The sequence below is a fragment of the Tamandua tetradactyla genome, chromosome 6 (assembly GCF_023851605.1).
Source record: "Tamandua tetradactyla isolate mTamTet1 chromosome 6, mTamTet1.pri, whole genome shotgun sequence".
Lineage (NCBI taxonomy): Eukaryota > Metazoa > Chordata > Mammalia > Pilosa > Myrmecophagidae > Tamandua > Tamandua tetradactyla.
Genome location: NC_135332.1, coordinates 157,873,967 through 157,893,035, shown reverse-complemented (window position 1 = coordinate 157,893,035; position 19,069 = coordinate 157,873,967). Strand labels below are relative to the sequence as shown.

General features: G+C 34.7%; 1 long non-coding RNA gene across 1 annotated transcript; it reads right to left on the bottom strand.

Moving 5' to 3' along the window:
- Positions 1-2,647: 2,647 nt before the first annotated feature.
- On the bottom strand, positions 2,648-11,934 carry LOC143686454 (uncharacterized). The gene is made up of 4 exons (XR_013177163.1): positions 11,881-11,934; positions 8,413-8,483; positions 4,279-4,334; positions 2,648-2,848 (listed from the first exon to the last, which is right to left on the bottom strand). It is a non-coding gene; the product is annotated as an uncharacterized LOC143686454 (long non-coding RNA).
- Positions 11,935-19,069: the final 7,135 nt, after the last annotated feature.

The following is a 19,069-nucleotide window of genomic DNA, read 5'->3' as shown; positions in this document are numbered from 1 at the left end:
ATTTTTATAGACTCCTTTCAAGGTTGAGTTCTTATCATTTGTATTCCTCTCCTGGACTATGTAATAACTTCCTTACTAGGATGTTCATATTTACTTTAACCTAGCGCTATTCTATAATCCACAAAATACTCAGAATTTTATATATGATCTATTTTAAATTATACATATTTAAAAGTATATCCTTAAATAACAGATACAGTTACAAAATTAGATTTAAAATTATGCATACCTTCAATTATATATTTATAGTTATAGATAAATGATAGATATAGATTGATTATAGACAGAAAAACTAAGCCCTTTATTACCAAGAGGATATGTACAGAATTTTTTTTTTTTTAATTTCAGGCAAAAGACAATACTGGCACGGTTTATCTGAACAGATCATTATAATCCCCCCAATCACATGATTATATTCAAATGTTCCTTTTGTGCAAAAAAAAAAAAAAAAAAAAAGAAAAAGAAAAGACTTTTTCATTGAATCAATATTTTTGGCAGAATACTTGTTATTATTTCCATTATTCAGCATCCCATTCTTAGGATAGTATCATTTTGCACCATTGACTTGAGATTGACTGATTTTGGAAGTGAGGCAAAGCCATCCAAAAAATATGATCAGCACATATATGTTAGTCTATATATAGTGTGTGTGTATATATATATATATATATATAGCATAATGTCCCATTCTCTCTATACATTAGGTCACTACCTTCAATAAAGTTTGCTTTATATGATAATAATGAGAACACTATCCTCTAACTGTGAAAGTAACCACAATGATGTCCAGCCATGGATAAGGATATACACAACATTAATCCTACCCTCATGCTAAATCTTTCTTGTATTACGGAGATATTTTTCTTGAGAATTTTCACTCTTTAGCAACAAAGTGCATGGAGGAGTTGAAAAAGAATTTTAAAAAGAATTGAATAAGTTTTTGGATCAGAATGAGTGTTAAGTGATGAAATCAACAGTCTTGCTGAGCTTTATTAAAAAGAATTGAATAAGTTTTTGGATCAGAATGAGTGTTAAGTGATGAAATCAACAGTCTTGCTGAGCTTTACTAGGAATGCTTTCACAAACCCTCCATTCCTCCACTGTTGGGATGCCAACTTTATGTGTAATGCCAGCATTGGATGTGAAAAACAGTATGAAAGTTTCTTCTTCCAAAATATGTTTTTTACTAGTTCTACTTGCTTGAAATGCCCACCTTTTATACATGTATTCACGTGCTGAATGTTAGTGTGCAAAAAGGATCATGCCATTGGTTTATTGCATTGTCTTTCAGGTTTATACTTCTTGAAAGTGATATAAGATATTAATCTAAAAACATTTAACATAAATTTATTTCTCAGGAATAATAGATTAGGTAGCGAGAATAATTCTAAAGACAATAAAATATAAAAGCTGTATGTTTAGTTGTTTAAATAGATAGTAGACTTATAAGAAAGGAGAGAAGGAAAAACAAAGGAATGGGGGTGTTGAAGAGGATTGTTAAGTGAAGGGTGTTAGTCTCAAACTTGCCCATTTTTCAGCATTTCTTAGCACCAACGTTGTCTCTATGAAAACGTTAGGAAGGCCAGTTGGAGAAGTTGTCCTGTTTAAATAGAAATTCAGCCTTTTTTCAGTCATCAGCATACATTTTTAAAACGGGCAGGGAATATATGGCTATGCATTTTATATAGATACTGAAACTATCCAAGCTATCTAGTTTATGTTGCCATATAGTCTTTGCTTTCTGCCTTTCATAGGGCATTTATCATACAGAACTTTCTTCAAGTATATGTGCGTGCATGTGCATATATACACATATGTTTGTGTGTATATATATCTGTTTCATGTTACAGTCTTAGTTTTACTTTATATAAATAAATACTTCCTTGCATAAGTGTAGTATGGTTATAAATATGGATGTTAGCATTGATATAGACATATACAGAGGGAAAGAGAAAATATTTGGAATAATCCTCCTGGTAGAAATGTTTTATTAGCTATGAATTTGAGAGAAGTATCAGTTAACTTTTTTCCTTCCACTGTAGTTTCACAGAAATGAGATATAATGCAGTTCTCACTTCTTATAATTTTAATGGAACTGAGGTCCAGAGAAGATGGACAACTATCTCAAGAGAAGTGGTATAGATTTCTGGGAATAATAGGTCATATAGCACCCATTGCTATATGAGTCAGGAGACCTGGGCATAATTTGAGCTCTTTTAGCAACTTCGCATGGTACCTTAGGTATGTAAAAAATGCTCTTGGGTCTTTTTATCTCTTTGATGAGTCAATTTAAAAGTGACAAATTCTAAGGTCCATTCAAGTTTTATAATGTCATTATTACTCAGGGAAGATAAAAAAGAAAAAAATAATGTTAATGATTTTTACAATAAGATTACAGTTAATCTACCTTTGCTTTTTGTCTCAATATGTAAATCAAAGCTGAAAGCATTAGTCAATATGTATGTATGCACATATACATATTTAAATCCACATATGAAATTTAAAAGTCTTGGAGGTGACATTTATAGTATGAATAGATTAAAACAGACTCCAAAATAAAACTTTAATTTTGGTGCCCATAAAATCAAAGATAAAATCTCCAATTTTATTTTCCAAGAAATCAATAGGGAAGTTATTTTTCCCAATAAATCAATGTAAATATGCTCTTAATTTTTTCCTTAGTAGTTTTGAGTAAAGATTTGAAACAGGTGTTGGGTATGGAGGCATAAAATCTAGGAAGACCATCTGTGCATGTGTACTTCCAGCCGAAATCTTTTCCTTCACTGTCATTGAAAGTTTAGAAGATTTAATTCTGCTTCGGAATGGCTGTTGGTTGTAGTAGCTAATTCTGAGGAAGATCAAATGAAAATGGTAACAGTTACAAAAATCTATTATATATCTGAGAAAATTTGTAGCATACTTCTAAATTTTTGACTTTTTAAAAACTTGTCATACATATATTTCCTTCATGCTTTTAGAATGGTGTAAAATCACGCAGACAGAATTCTTATAATATTTAAGATGTTCCATAACTCTGGGGATAAGACAGGGACTCCTCCCTCCTGGCTGTATGCCTGCTTCATTTGCATCACTAGGGTCTAAAGCACTTCATGAAACATTGAAAACTTGGCAGAAGAATAAACTGAGATTTTTTTCATTTGTACTCCTCATGTTATGTACTAGGAAATTGAGACCCGAGATATTAACAGATTAATCTTTGTGTTAACCCACTGTAGCTTCAAGTATCTAAACTTTATGGGGGCCAACCAAGTAAAAGTTTACCAAATCACCATGGTAATTACTAAGGGCAATTAGAGTAACAATGGATGTTAACTACAGATTTGCCTGCTTGTGTGAACATATCTAAAAAAGTATTGTTATGGTACTTCACAGAATATTTAACTCATAAGTACTGTGGGGAACTAGCCCTTTCTCTTATATAGAAAATTTATTGTCTTCCTAAATATATACAATATCAGGAAAAATTTTTCTTTGGCCTTGCAATAGTAACAAAATACCAGGTGAGCATTTTATGAGCAGATTTGATCATGTTGAGGTCACCTTAATTTTATTTAACTAGTGTGGATCTTTAAATTGTCACCAACTTTTTTCCTAATATTTACATGGGTCTAAAATCCTCTATTTTAGATAAATATTTTAGATTTATTTAAAATCCTCTAGAAATGCTACTTGATGTAATTTGGTTCTGATTGGAATACTCCTACATGGATAATTTCTGTTCATATATGAAAAGTATTAAGTTCATCTCTTTGTGAGTGTGTGTGTGTGTGAGAATCCTGTTATTACAGCACCATTTGTTGAATTTTTGTTTGTTTGTTCTTTTACTTGTTTTGCTTATTTGTTTTTTGGGGAATCAAATGGACTAGGAATTGAACCCAGGTCTCTTGCATGGTAGGCGAGAATTCTACCACTGCACTACACTTGTACCTCCAAGGTTCATTGCTTTTGTACTTTTCAAGCTAATAACCACTATTTATTCATCATAGATTCTATTTCACAATCTGATATTTTTTTTTATTTTTGCATGGGCAGGCACCGGGAATTGAACCTGGGTCTCTGGCATGGCAGGCGAGAACTCTGCCTGCTGATCCACTGTGGCCTTCCCAATTCTTTAATATTTTTGTTGATCTCTGGAATTCCTTCAGTATGTTCATTTCCCTTTCCAAATCAAGTAGCTGACACTATACATTCCTGTTTAAAGGTTTGTTTACAATTTTCATGTAGATTTCATTTCTGAATCTTTGTCTGCGGACTTACATCCAGATGGTGAACACTGTGGCTGGGGGGATATCAGGGCAACCATCATCCAAACACTATAAAAAATCAAATAACATTAATAGTACTAAATAATAGTAATAACAATCAGCTTAGTTTTCGTGGAATATAAAGTTCAGAGAACAAACAAGAAAACTTAGTACTTCTACTCTTCTCATTATTTATGGAATTAGCAGAGGCAACTCAAAATGTGCTGTATTTAGCAGATCTTGCTGAGATGTGCATAGATGTAATGTTTACATTTTATAGTATATCAATATGAAAAAAGTGTGGCAATAAGTAAAGGTATAAACATATTGATATTATCATTGTTCCATTTAATTTAATAAAATTTAGTCCAATGGCTATGTTGAGACAGTTTTTAGTATTAATGTAGAAATAAATAGAATAATGTCTTTACTCTCAAAGTAAATATAAATGAGAAATCATGTTGAGAAGACAATATGTGAGCAATTAAATATGATGGAAGAAATTACTGTCATTTAAAGATGATCTAAACTGATGTGTAATGATATCAACTTTGTTAAGATTACTCTTAAAGAAACGTTTAAATGCGGAGGGGGGATGGTGCACGGTCAGGAATTGAACCCGGGTCTCCCACATGGAAGGCAAGCATTCCACCACTTAACCACCCATGTAAAAAAAAAAAAGCTATTTTTATGGAAAATTTCAAATACATGCAAAAATAGAGGAAATGATAGCATTAACACCCATGTACCCATCACCCAGGTTAAACAATTGTCGCACCATTAACAAGTTTGTTTTATCTATACTTATATTCCTCTCCTAACTCTATTTTGAGACAAATGCCAAGAAGAAATTTAACATATTACAACGTATCAATGACTTTTTATCACCTACTGTATTAAGCCAAATCTCTAAGAACTGTACAAATTTCAAAAATAAATGGAGAAGGAAATTTTTTATGGGGCAATTAGAATGTGCCTCATAGAAAAGTTCAGTAAATTGCAATCTGGCTTCAAAGGATGAAATGACAAAATCTCAATTGGGATGGAAATTGTAGAAGAGAAGTATGGTTGTAGAAACACAGCGAAATCACCGAGAAATCAATGTATATAATATGTTAAGGGAATTAGGTCTAATAGTCTACTAAAGAGAGTAGAGGTAGTGACATAGATGCACATATATATTTATGGAGAAGGAGAGAGAGAGAAAGAATAGGGACTGCACCTTGAAAGGCAGAATGAGTGGGTTTGATGTAGAATGTAAAGGTAGGATGAGTGGGTTTGATGTAGAATGTAAAAGTAGAATGTAAAGGTACGATGAGTGACTTTGGATAGCATACTTGGGAGTTTGAATTTCTTTCTGATGGGGGAAGAAATATCACGAGCTACTTTTAAGAAAATTAATATATGCATTCACAATCTGAATTATGTGAAGATAATCTTTAATAATAATTCATTGATTCAGCGGTGTCTACAAGAAGATAAAATCAAACACCTAAGCATAATATTACAAGATCCTTTAGTCTCTAGCTTTTGAAGAAAAGGCTGGAAGATCAGTCAAAATCTAGGATATAAAAGGTCTTATATCCAGACACGTTCAACTAGTTGCCATTCTAGTTTGCCATACCATTCCATGTTTTTATTCATTGTTTTCTCTACTTGGATATTTGTGTCCTGTTGTTAACACCCCCTTGATATGTTTATCAGAAAGGAAATTTCTCTCTTTCCCAAAACAAACAAAACAGAGTGTGCTGATTGGAATCTGTTATGTACCCCAGAAAAGCCATGTTCTTTTCATTTAATTTTATGGGGAGAGAACTATTGTTGGGTAGGGCCTTTTGATTAGGTTGTTTCCATAGACATGTGACCCTGTTCTTTCAAAGTGGATCCTAATCCATTTACTGCAATCCTTAAAGAGAGAGACATTTTGGAAAAAGCATAAATGCTTGGAGACAGAAAACACCCTGGATGATGCTAAGCTAAGACATCCAGAGTTTGCCCCAGAGAAGCTAAGAGAGGGTCTGCAGATGCTTAGAGAGAAAAATATCCTGGAGACTCTAAGACCAGCAGGACACAGAGAGAAAGTCACTAGAATCAGAGCTAAAAGCAATGAACTGGGAGCAAGGACCAGCTGGCACCAGCCACATGATTCCCAGCTATCAGAGGTGTTCCAGATGCCGGTGGCCTTCCTTCTGAGTCCAGGTATCATTTTGTTGATGCCTGTATTTGGATATTTTTTATGACCTTAGAACTGTTCATTTGTAACCTAAAAGATCCCCTTTGTAAAAGCCAATCAATTTCTGGTATATTGCATTCTGGGAGCTTTAGCAGACTGAAGCCCAGAGACTCAAAATAAACATAGAGTAAGAATTCATCAAAGAATCCTGTAATTCCATTTCACTCATCACAAAACCCAAGTTGTGTGTTTTGTATCATTAGCACAGAGTCCTTATAATTAATACGCATTATTAACCAAAAGGAGGGTGAAATTATTATTCTCCTCTTGAATCATATTTATGTTTAAAATGATAACAAAGGAAAGCAATTAACTGTAATAAAGGCAATGATCCTGGCCCCAAGAAAGAAAAATGAGTAAAATTCTTCCAACATTTTTATCACTTGCCACCGCTGAACATAAACACCGCTTATGAATAAATTTTGTGGGACATTTCCCATTAAATTCTACTTCAATGAGTAATAAAGGAGAAAAAATAGGACTAAATATTCATGTAGATAGGATGTGCATTGACAGAGTATTTTAAAACACTAAATAGTGGTCAATTGTAGGATATAGAATCAGGTCTTGATAATATAATTTTTTTTTTGATAATACAATTTTATAAACCAAGTGTATTGACATGGTGTGGTTGAGTCACCATTTTCTTTTTCAAAGTCATTTCTCCTCAATCTTTGTTCTAGTTTGCTAGCTGTTGGAATGCAATATACGAGAAACAAAATGGCTTTTTAAAAGGGGAATTTAATAAGTTGCTAGTTAAAGTTCCAAGGTCTAGAAAATGTCCCAGTTAAAGCAGGTCCATAAAAATGTGCAAGTTAAGGCATCTAATAAAAGATAACTTGGATCAAGAAAGCCAAAGAAGTTCAGGGTTTCTCTCTCCACTAGAAAGGCTCAGGGTGAACATGTTGATATCTACGAGCTTCCTCTCCAGGCCTCTTGCTCCATGAAGCTCCCTGGTGGTGTTCTCCTTCTTCATCTCCAAAGGTCACGGGCTGGTGGACTCTGTGGCTCTCTCATTATCTTGTCATAGTTCCACGGTTCTTTCTACATGCTCAAAAAGGACCAAAATGTCTTCTCTTTTATAGGATTCTAGCAAACTAATCAAGACCCATGTAGAATGGGTGGAGACATGTTTCCATCTAATCACGTTTAATACCCACAATTGATTGAGTCACTTCTCCATGGAGACAACCTAATCAAGATTCTAGCCTATAGCACTAGAACAGGGATTAGAAGAAACCATTGCTCCCACAAGATTGGTTAGGATTAAACATGGCTTTTCTAGGGTACCTAAGTCCTTCTGAACCAGCACAGTCTTATAACTGCAGGTAAAAAAGTTTGAATTGTTGGAGACTTGGATTAAAAAGATGTAGTTGTTCAGGCAGATAAATCATACATATAATGAAAAGCAACACACATCAATATCTCTATACTAAAGGATCTATCCACATTCTACTGAGAAACTCACTGCAAAGAAATTGACTAAGATGTAATGATAAAGACATAAACATTGTAATGCAAGTTAATGTTGCTAAATATGAAATTTTGTGTTAAAAGTTTAGTACTGGGTATAGTAAACCAAGCTCATCCAAGACAAGTTCCAGCATGTCTATCCTCTTCTTGGAGGGAAATCTTCTGACCTTGAGGCCCGAAGCATCTCCTCTGAGATTGATCTCAGAAGTGAGCCAACCGAATGAAAATGTTCTGTTTGGAGAAACCGGAGTTGATATTTGTCAAAAGGGGGAGTTTTGCCTTAGAAGTTTGGTAGAATGTGTCAATTGGCCAAATTATGCCATCTGGAGGCAAAATTATGGGAGGGAAGAAAATTCCCATTTGACTGGTTTCCCAAGGCAGCAAATATGAGGTCTTATTCATTCCTTCTTTCTTTTTTTTCTAGCAAATATTATGCATTACCTTATATTTCCAGGCAGTAGCACAACAGCAAGAAGAGACAAGAACTCAGTCCCTGTGGGGTTTCCATTTCACTGAGTAGAAACAGAAAATAAACATGTAAATATCTGAATACATAACAATTTAGATTACAATTACCGTGAATGAAATAAAAGGGGACTGTGTGAGAGAAAGCATCCAGAGAGGAGATTTCAGTTTAGAGATATAGTTTGGGTTGGGATTTGAATTGTAAAGAAAAATAGTTGCTCAATATTCAAAAAAAAAAAAGACTGTTTCATGCACAGGGAACAATAAATGTCGAGGCCCTAATTGGGAAAAACTTGGGTTGAACGTAAAGGAGGCCACATGCCAGTAACATAGAGAGAAAGGGGGTGTAGGATATAAACTAGCATTGCAATGAAGATCATATTTTAGCTTAATTGTGGTAGGAGAAAGTTTTGAAATCTGGGAAGAATTATAATTATTATCTAAGTTATAATAAATACTTGTACATGCAAGACACTGTAAAATGACATCTGAGCTCAGGGAGATTACAAATGAAGAAATCTAAAACATATAAATGACTAAAACATAAAATGAAGTAAGTGTGACAAAATTCTGATGGGGATTCATTTAACATTCTCTGTAATTGGCATAAAATTTTTATGAAAAAATTAAGAATTTCTCCCAAAATATATACTACCAGAACTCACATTGAATGAGATAATGTTAACTAACGAAGAAAAAACAAGATTTTATGCTGTTGTTTTTGAAACCGGGATAAGTGTTGGAAATTTGATAGTACAGGTCACTATAATAATTATTGTTACTCATCTGAAAAGTGTTCATTCAATTTGGGAAATACAAACTAAACTCATACTTCTCTGGAAGTGAATTAATTTGATGTAATTGAGTCAATCAAAAATTGATTTTGAGTATTTTAGCATCAGTATTAGGAAGGCTCCTATCAAGATATTTGACAAAGTGATTTTGGAACTGTGCTTGAAGGGAATAATCTAATTTCAGTACAAGATTTTGTTGTATATTTAAACACTTTGGAGGAAAGAAAAACTCATTACTTAACACTAATGATTTATATAACTCTAGTTCCTCCTAGTATACTCAATGTGTAAGCATAATTGCTCAAGATTGAGAAATCATCTTGATGATGATGTACAGGAGATATTAAGATACAGTCAATTAAGATACATCCCAAGATACAGGAGATATTAAGATACAGTCAAGTTTTAAAAGAGTTTATAAAACCTTCTAACTATATTCCTCTATTGTAAATCTTGTAAATTGGCAAAATAATTTTATCAGGAACATAAATAGACATATTAGGCATTCAAACTTTTAGTTGTCTGAAGAAGCCATTTTGAAAGTAAATGGTTATAAAAATGGTTTATATATGCGAAAAAATTATTAGCTCTTCTCAATTCTGATTTAGGTAAGAAAAGAAGACTAGTTGTACTTTAAATTATAAAGGGGAATGGGGGATGGAGGAATCATTGCTTATTGTATATTATAGACTAAAATAGTTTTTATAAAATAGTATTTTAAACCAAGAGTAATTTTTAGCAAAGTGTTCATTTATTCTGCCCATAATATTTCATAAATATAGAAATTTAAGGGGAGATTAAAATTCTTTACAGAAGCAAAATTGCTATTTTAGCAAGCAGAATTTCTCCTTCAAATTCATCCATGTCTTCTATAAAGAATATCACTGGAAATAAATTATTAGAAGGCTTTCATAAAGTCTGAAAAGCAAGCCAACAATTACAAAAAAGAAATTCTTTCATGTGCAGAAACAGAAGCGAACAATGCAATACAAAATAATATCTGGGACAACCTGCTTGTTAATGACAACAGACAGGAAACCATTTCCAGGGATAATGATAATTTCAGTATCAAATCCTAGAATATTCTCTTTTGTTTTATGGATGAAATTATGGATTCAGTTTTAGGAAAAGTTGGTATGGTGAACACACCAAATGTATAGCATAAAACATCCTTGGCTTAACATAAAAAGCTGTTGGTTATACTATAAATTTTGTACATTCTAAAGACATTATAATTATTTAAAGGTAATTTTGCTTTTGTTACAATCAATTTAAAAATTCATATTTTAATATGATTGCAATATATTGCAATATATTTTAATAAACAATAAAATTTAAGTTGTATTTACATCTTTCTAGGAAAAATAATTCTTTCAGGATATAGTTTTAGCAGAGAAGGGATTTCATAGCCACAAAAGAAGCCTTTCATTGCATGCTATCATTTTAAAAATTTCCCAGACACAACAAATTTTAGAACTCAGGTGAGTTTTGGTTGTAGAATTTCGGACAAGAAGGAAAACACTCAAACTATAAATTACTGTAGCAAAACTACTTCAAATACAATTCATATTGTTGATTTATTTCATTGGGGTTGGATCCAAATACTAGTTTTCTTCTTTTCGTATGTCCATTTGAGAATTTCATCTGTGGATGTCCACTAGGCTTGAAATGCAAGTTTTGTTGAAATAGTTTTTTGAGGCCAGAACTATATTTCCACTTTCAGAAATAATTGTTTCTTCTTAAGCATTTACTTTGAAGGCAATGACTTGAAGAACACAAATGTAAAGATAAAGTAGTATTACGATAAGACTCTCCCAACAGTGTACAGATTGATACTACTTCCATTCCTATTTGTGTCCCTGTGCTTAATTCATGTTCTTTAATAGTTCTTAAGGACAAACTCATAAGAATAAAAAGACAATACTTCCAATACTTCCAGAGAAAGCCACCTACTAAAAGTACATATATATTTTTTAACTGATATTAAATCAATTTATATTAAATCATATTTGATCAATTGGATATCTATATGCAGGAAAAAAAGAACTTAGATACAGACTTTACACTTACACAAAAATTAACTCAAAATGGATCACAGATCTAAATATAAAATGCATTATAAAACTTCTAGAACACATAAGAAAAAAAAGCTACGTAGCCTTAAGTTTAGTAATGGATTCTTAGATACTACACCAAAACTAATAAAGGGAAAATGATAAATTGAATGCTATTAAAAGCAAAAAATTCTGTTCTGTATATTAATCTGAATAATAATCTTTCTTATAAAGAAAAGCAAAAGTGCTTATAGATGGAATTATGTTATAGATCTGGATTATCTGGGTGGTCCTTATTGTGGGTTGAATTGTGTACCCTGAAAAGACATGTTCAAACCTAACCACCATTCCTGTTAATGTGATCTTTTTTTTTTTAATTAAAAAAAATTAACAAACAAAACACTTAAATATCATTCCATTCTACATATACAATCAGTAATTCTTAATATCATCACATAGTTGCATATTCATCATTTCTTAGTACATTTGCATCGATTTAGAAAAAGAAATAAAAAGACAACAGAAAAAGAAATAAAATGATAATAGAGAAAAAAAAACTATACATACCATACCACTTACCCCTCACTTTCACTTACCACTATTTCAAACTGAATTTATTTTAACATTTGTTCCCCTTATTATTTATTTTTATTCCATATGTTCTACTCTTCTGTTGATATAGTAGCTAAAAGGAGCATCAGACATAAGGTTTTAACATTCACAGAGTCCCATTGTGAAAGCTATATCATTGTTCAATCATCATCAAGAAACATGGCTACTGGAACACAGCACTACATTTTCAGGCAGTTCCCTCCAGCCTCTCCACTACATCTTGAACAACAAGGTGATATCTACTTAATGCTTAAGAATAACCTTCAGGATAACCTCTTGACTCTGTTTGGAATCTCTCAGCCATTGACACTTTGTCTCATTTTACTCTTCCCCCTTTTGGTCGAGAAGGTTCTCTCAATCCCTTGATGTTAATTCTCAGCTCATTCTAGGGTTTTTCTCAGTCCTTTGATGCTGAGTCTCAGCTCATTCCAGGATCTTTATCCCACGTTGCCAGGAAGGTCCACACCCCTGGGAGTCATGTCCCACGCAGAGAGGGGGAGGGTGGTGAGACTGCTCTTCAGGTTGGCTGGAGAGAGAGGCCACATCTGAGCAACAAAAGAGGCTCTCTTGGGGGTGACTCTTAGACCTAAATTTTAAGTAGACTTGACCTATCCTTTGTGGGGTTAAATTTCATGTGAACAAACCCCAAGACTGGGGGCTCAACCTATAGCTTTGGTTGTCCACAGTGCTGTGGGAATGTCAAGAATTCAACTTGGGGAAGTTGAATTTCTCCCCACTCTCACCATTCCCCGAAGGGGGCTTGCAAATACTTTTCCAGTCACTGATCAAATCATTCTGGGATTCATCGGGGGATCACTCTGGACAAACCAACAAAATCTCATGTGCTACCTGAGATTCCAAGTACTTATGACATTCAATCAAACTATGTACATGAGTTATATTAGGAAATGCTCTAGTCAAAATCCAAATTTTGTAACAAATAAACATTTTTTGCTTTAGTTTCACACATAAGGTGACATTTTAAAGTATTAATTATCATCTATTTTCAGCACCCTGCAGTGATGACATTCCTTTGTTCTTCCTCATGCCAAAACATTTTTAAAATTTGTACATTGTACATTTTGCGATTATTATACACTCTAGGCATTCCTAGATTAACCATCTCGGTCTTTAAAATCTATCTTTCTTTCTGATTTCATTTATGTCCCCATCCCTCCTCCCTCTATCATTCTCACATGCAGCTTCATTCAGTGTTTTAACATAATTACATTACAGTAGGTAGCTTTGTGCTGTCCATTTCTGAGTTTTTGTATCCAGTCCTGTTGCACAGTCTGTATCACTTCAGCTCCAATTACCCACTATCTTACTCTATTTCTATCTCCTGATGGTCTCTGTTACCAACGACATATTCCGAGTTTATTCACTAATGTTAGTTCATATCAGTGAGACCATACAGTATTTGTCCTTTAGTTTTTGGCTAGTCTCACTCAGCATAATGTTCTTAAGGTCCATCCATGTTGTTACATACTTCATAAGTTTATTCTGTCTTAGAGCTGCATAATATTCCATCGTATGTATATACCACAGTTTGTTTAGCCACTCATATGTTGATGGACATTTTGGCTGTTTCCATCTCTTTGCAATTGTAAATAATGCTGCTATAAACGTTGGTGTGCAAATGTCTGTTTGTGTCGTTGCCCTTTAGTCCTCTGAGTAGATACCTAGCAATGGTATTGCTGGTCGTATGGCAATTCTATATTCAGCTTTTTGAGGAACTGCCAAACTGCCTTCCACAGTGGTTGCACCATTTGACATTCCAACCAACAGTGGATAAGTGTGCCTCTTTCTCCACATCCTCTCCAGCACTTGTCATTTTCTGTTTTGTTGATAATGGCCATTCTGGTGGGTGTGAGATGATATCTCATTGTGGTTTTGATTTGCATTTCTCTAATGGCCAGGGACGTTGAGCATCTCTTCATGTGCCTTTTGGTCATTCGTATTTCCTCTTCTGAGAAGTGTCTGTTCAAGTCTTTTTCCCATTTTGTGATTGGATTGGCTGTCTTTTTGTTGTTGAGTTGAACAATCTCTTTATAAATTCTGGATACTAGACCTTCATCTGATATGTCGTTTCCATATATTGTCTCCCATTGTGTAGGCTGTCTTTTTACTTTCTTGATGAAGTTCTTTGATGCACAAACGTGTTTAATTTTGAGGAGCTCCCACTTATTTATTTCTTTCTTCAGTGCTCTTGCATTAGGTGTAAGGTTCATAAAACCACCTCCAATTATAAGATTTATAAGATATCTCCCTACAATTTCCTCTAACTGTTTTATTGTCTTAGACCTAATGTTTAGATCTTTGATCCATTTTGAGTTAACTTTTGTATAGGGTTTGAGATACGGGTCCTCTTTCATTCTTTTGCATATAGATATCCAGTTCTCTAGGCACCATTTATTGATGAGACTGTTCTGTCCCAAATGAGTTGGCTTGACTGCCTTATCAAAGATCAAATGTCCATAGATGAGAGGGTCTATATCTGAGCATTCTATTTGATTCCATTGGTGAATATATCTATCTTTATGCCAGTACCATGCTGTTTTGACCACTGTGGCGTCATAATATGCCTTAAAGTCAGGCAGCGTGAGACCTCCAGCTTCGTTTTTTTTCCTCAAGATACTTTTAGCAATTCGGGGCACCCTGTCCTTCCAGATAAATTTGCTTATGGGTTTTTCTATTTCTGAAAAGTAAGTTGTTGGGATTTTGATTGGTATTGCATTGAATCTGTAAATCAATTTAGGTAGAATTGACATCTTAACTATATTTAGTCTTCCAATCCATGAACACGGTATGCCCTTCCATCTATTTAGGTCTTCTGTGATTTCTTTTAACAGTTTCTTGTAGTTTTCTTTGTATAGGTCTTTTGTCTCTTTAGTTAAATTTATTCCTAAGTATTTTATCTTTTAGCTGCAATTGTAAATGGAATTCGTTTCTTGATTTCCCCCTCAGCTTGTTCATTGCTAGTGTATAGAAACACTACAGATTTTTGAATGTTGATCTTGTAGCCTGCTACTTTGCTGTACTCATTTATTAGCTCTAGTAGTTTTGCTGTGGATTTTTCCAGGTTTTCCACGTATAGTATCATATCATCTGCAAACAGTGATAGTTTTACTTCTTCCTTTCCAATTTTGATGCCTTGTATTTCTTTTTCTTGTCTAATTGCCCTGGCTAGTACCTCCAACATGACATTGAATAACAGTGGTGATAGTAGACATCCTTGTCTTGTTCCTGATCTTAGGGGGAAAGTTTTCAATTTTTCCCCATTGAGGATGATATTAGCTGTGGGTTTTCATATATTCCCTTTATCATTTTAAGGAAGTTCCCTTGTATTCCTATCCTTTGAAGTGTTTTCAACAGGAAAGGATGTTGAATCTTGTCAAATGCCTTCTCTGCCTCAACTGAGATGATCATGTGATTTTTCTGCTTTGATTTGTTGATATGGTGTATTAGATTAATTGATTTTCTTATGTTGAACCATCCTTGCATACCTGGGATGAATCCTACTTGGTCATGATGTATAATTCTTTTAATGTGTTGCTGGATTCGATTTGCTAGAATTTTGTGGAGGATTTTCGCATCTATATTCATTAGAGAGATTGGTCTGTAGTTTTCTTTTTTTGTAATATCTTTGCCTGGTTTTGGTATGAGGGTGATGTTGGCTTCATAGAATGAATTAGGTAGCTTTCCCTCCACTTCAATTTTTTTGAAGAGTTTGAGCAGGGTTGGTACTAATTCTTTCTGGAATGTTTGGTAGAATTCACATGTGACGCTGTATGGTCCTGGACTTATCTTTTTGGGAAGCTTTTTAATGACTGATTCAATTTCTTTACTTGTGATTGGTTTGTTGAGGTTATCTATTTCTTCCTGAGTCAAAGTTGGCTGTTCATGCCTTTCTAGGAACTTGTCCATTTCATCTACATTGTTGTATTTATTAGCGTAAAGTTGTTCATAGTATCCTGTTATTACCTCCTTTATTTCTGTGACGTCAGTGATTATGTCTCCTCTTCCATTTCTGATCTTATTTATTTGCGTCCTCTCTCTTCTTCTTTTTGTCAGTTTTGCTAAGGGCCCATCAATCTTATTGATTTTCTCGTAGAACCAACTTCTTGTCTTATTGATTTTCTCTATTGTTTTCATGTTCTCAATTTCATTTATTTCTGCTCTAATCTTTGTTATTTCTTTCCTTTTGCTTGCTTTGGGGTTAGTTTGCTTTTGTTTCTCCAGTTTTTCCAAGTGGACAGTTAATTCCTGAATTTTTGCCCTTTCTTCTTTTTTGATATAGGCATTTAGGGCAATAAATTTCCCTCTTAGCACTGTCTTTGCTGTGTCCCATAAGTTTTGATATGTTGTGTTTTCATTTTCATTCACCTTGAGATATTTACTGATTTCTCCTGTAATTTCTTCCTTGACCCACTGGTTATTTAAGAGTGTGTTGTTGAGCCTCCATGTATTTGTGTATTTTCTGGCCCTCTGCCTATTATTGATTTCCAACTTTATTCCTTTATGATCTGAGAAAGTGTTGTGTATGATTTCAATATTTTTAAATTTGTTGAGACTTGCTTTGTGACCCAGTATATGATCTATCTTTGAGAATGATCCATGAGCACTTGAGAAAAAGGTGTATCCTACTGTTGTGGGATGTAATGTCCTATAAATGTCTGTTACGTCTAGCTCATTTATTGTAATATTCAAGTTCTCTGTTTCTTTACTGATCCTCTGTCTAGATGTTCTGTCCATTGATGAGAGTGGGGAATTGAAGTCTCCAACTATTATGGTATTTGTGTCTATTTCCCTTTTCAGTATTTGCAGTGTATGTCTCACGTATTTTGGGGCATTCTGGTTTGGTGCATAAATATTTATGATTGTTATGTCTTCTAGTTGAATTGTTCCTTTTATTAGTAGATAGTATCCTTCTTTGTCTCTTTTAACTGTTTTACATTTGAAGTCTAATTTTTTGGATATTAGTATGGCTACTCCTGCTCTTTTCTGGTTGTTATTTGCATGAAATATCTTTTCCCAACCTTTCACTTTCAACCTATGTTTATCTTTGGGTCTAAGATGTGTTTCCTGTAGACAGCATATAGAAGGATCCTGTTTTTTAATCCATTCTGCCAGTCTATGTCTTTAGATTGGGGAGTTCAGTCCATTAACATTTAGTGTTATTACTGTTTGGGTAGTACTTTTCTCTACCATTCACTTTTGTATTTTATATATCATATCTAAATATCCTTCTTTCTACGCTCTTCTCCACACCTCTCTCCTCTGTCTTTTCGTATCTGTCTCTAGTGCTCCCTTTAGTATTTCTTGCAGAGCTGGTCTCTTGGTCACAAATTCTCTCAGTGACTTTTTGTCTGAGAATGTTTTAATTTCTCCCTCATTTTTGAAGGGCAATTTTGCTGGATATAGGAGTCTTGGTTGGCAGTTTTTCTCTTTTAGTAATTTAAATATATCATCCCACTGTCTTCTCGCCTCCATGGTTTCTGCTGAGAAATCTACACATAGTCTTATTGGGTTTCCCTTGTATGTGATGGATTGCTTTTCTCTTGCTGCTTTCAAGATCCTCTCTTTCTCTTTGACCTCTGACATTCTGTCTAGTAAGTGTCTTGGAGAATGTCTATTTGGATCTATTCTCTTTGGGGTGTGCTGCACTTCTTGGATCTGTAATTTTAGGTCTATCATAAGAGTTGGGAAATTTTCAGTGATAATTTCTTCCATTAGTTTTTCTCCTCCTTTTCCCTTCTCTTCTACTTCCAGGATACCCACAACACGTATATTTGTGCGCTTCATATTATCATTCAATTCCCTGAGCCCCTGCTCCTATTTTTCCATTCTTTTCTCTATAGTTTCTGTCTCTTTTTGGATTTCAGATGTTCCATCCTCCCGTTCACTGATTTCAACCTCTGTCTCTTGAAATCTACCATTGTAGGTTTCCATTGCTTTTTTCATCTCTTCTACTATATCTTTCATTCCCATAAGTTCTGTGATTTGTTTTTTCAGACTTTCCATTTCTTCTTTTTGTTCATTCCTTGCCTTCTTCATGACCTCCCTCAAATCATTGATTTGGTTTTTGATGAGGTTTTCCATTTCTGTTCGTATATTCAGAATTAGTTGTTTCAGTTCCTGTGTCTCATTTGAACTATTGGTTTGTTCCTTTGACTGGGCCATATCTTCAATTTTCCTGGTGTGATTTGTTATTTTTTGCTGGTGTCTGGACATTTAATTACCTTAATTAGTTTATTCTGGAGATTGCTTTCACTTATCTTACCTAGGGTTTTCTTGCTAGATGAGTTTGTTGTCTATCTGTTCTTTGACCTTCAGTTCAGCTTTTTCTGGGCCTCTAGCTTAAGTTTTGTTTAACAGAGGGTAATTTTTCAGTTCTTGTTTTCTTGTTTCTTGTCCTGCTTGTAAGGTGCCTTGTCCCTCCCCACCCTTAGTATGGTCTACATAGGTATTACAGACTCCAGCCAGGTTTTCCCAGACTAAACTGGCCTCCTTTCAGGAGGAAAGAGTCACCTGCATCAGTTTTCCCTGAGGGTGAGACCCAGCAGGTTGAAAGACTTTCCTGTGAAGTCTTAGGGCTCTGTTTTCCTTATCCTGCCCAGTATGTCGCGCTTGTCTGCCTGCGGGTCCCACCAGCAAAAGATGTTGTGGCTCCTTTAACTTTGGAAGGCTCTCCCTGCTGGGGGCGTGGTGGAGACAGAGGAAAGTTTTCAGGCTGGTTTTAATGGCTCCAAATTGCCAAGCCCTGGGGTCTGAATTCCTTGAGAGAGGGATTCCACCTGAGTTGCGTTTCACCCCTCCCCTGGGAAAAAAGCACACGTGTGAGACAGCCCTGAATGCAGCCTGTTTCTGTGTATGTCTGGGGCAGTTGAAGCCTGTGTAATCCCGCCGCTGAATCCAGAGGCAGCCAAGCCTCCACAGAAACAGCCACAAAAGCCTCCGTTTTGTCCCCTTTCTTCTTTTTCGGTTAGCCCAATAGGCGACCTTTGCCTTGAACAGTTTCACCTGAGCTGGGCGCCTATTTTTAGTAGTCAGAATTTGTTTATTAATGCCCCAGTTGGTGTTTGGTTGGACTCAGTCCCTGCTACTGTTAGAGTCTTTCCTTTCCCTCCGGGAAGCCGCCTGTGGGGGAGGGGTGCCGGGCGCTGGCCGCCG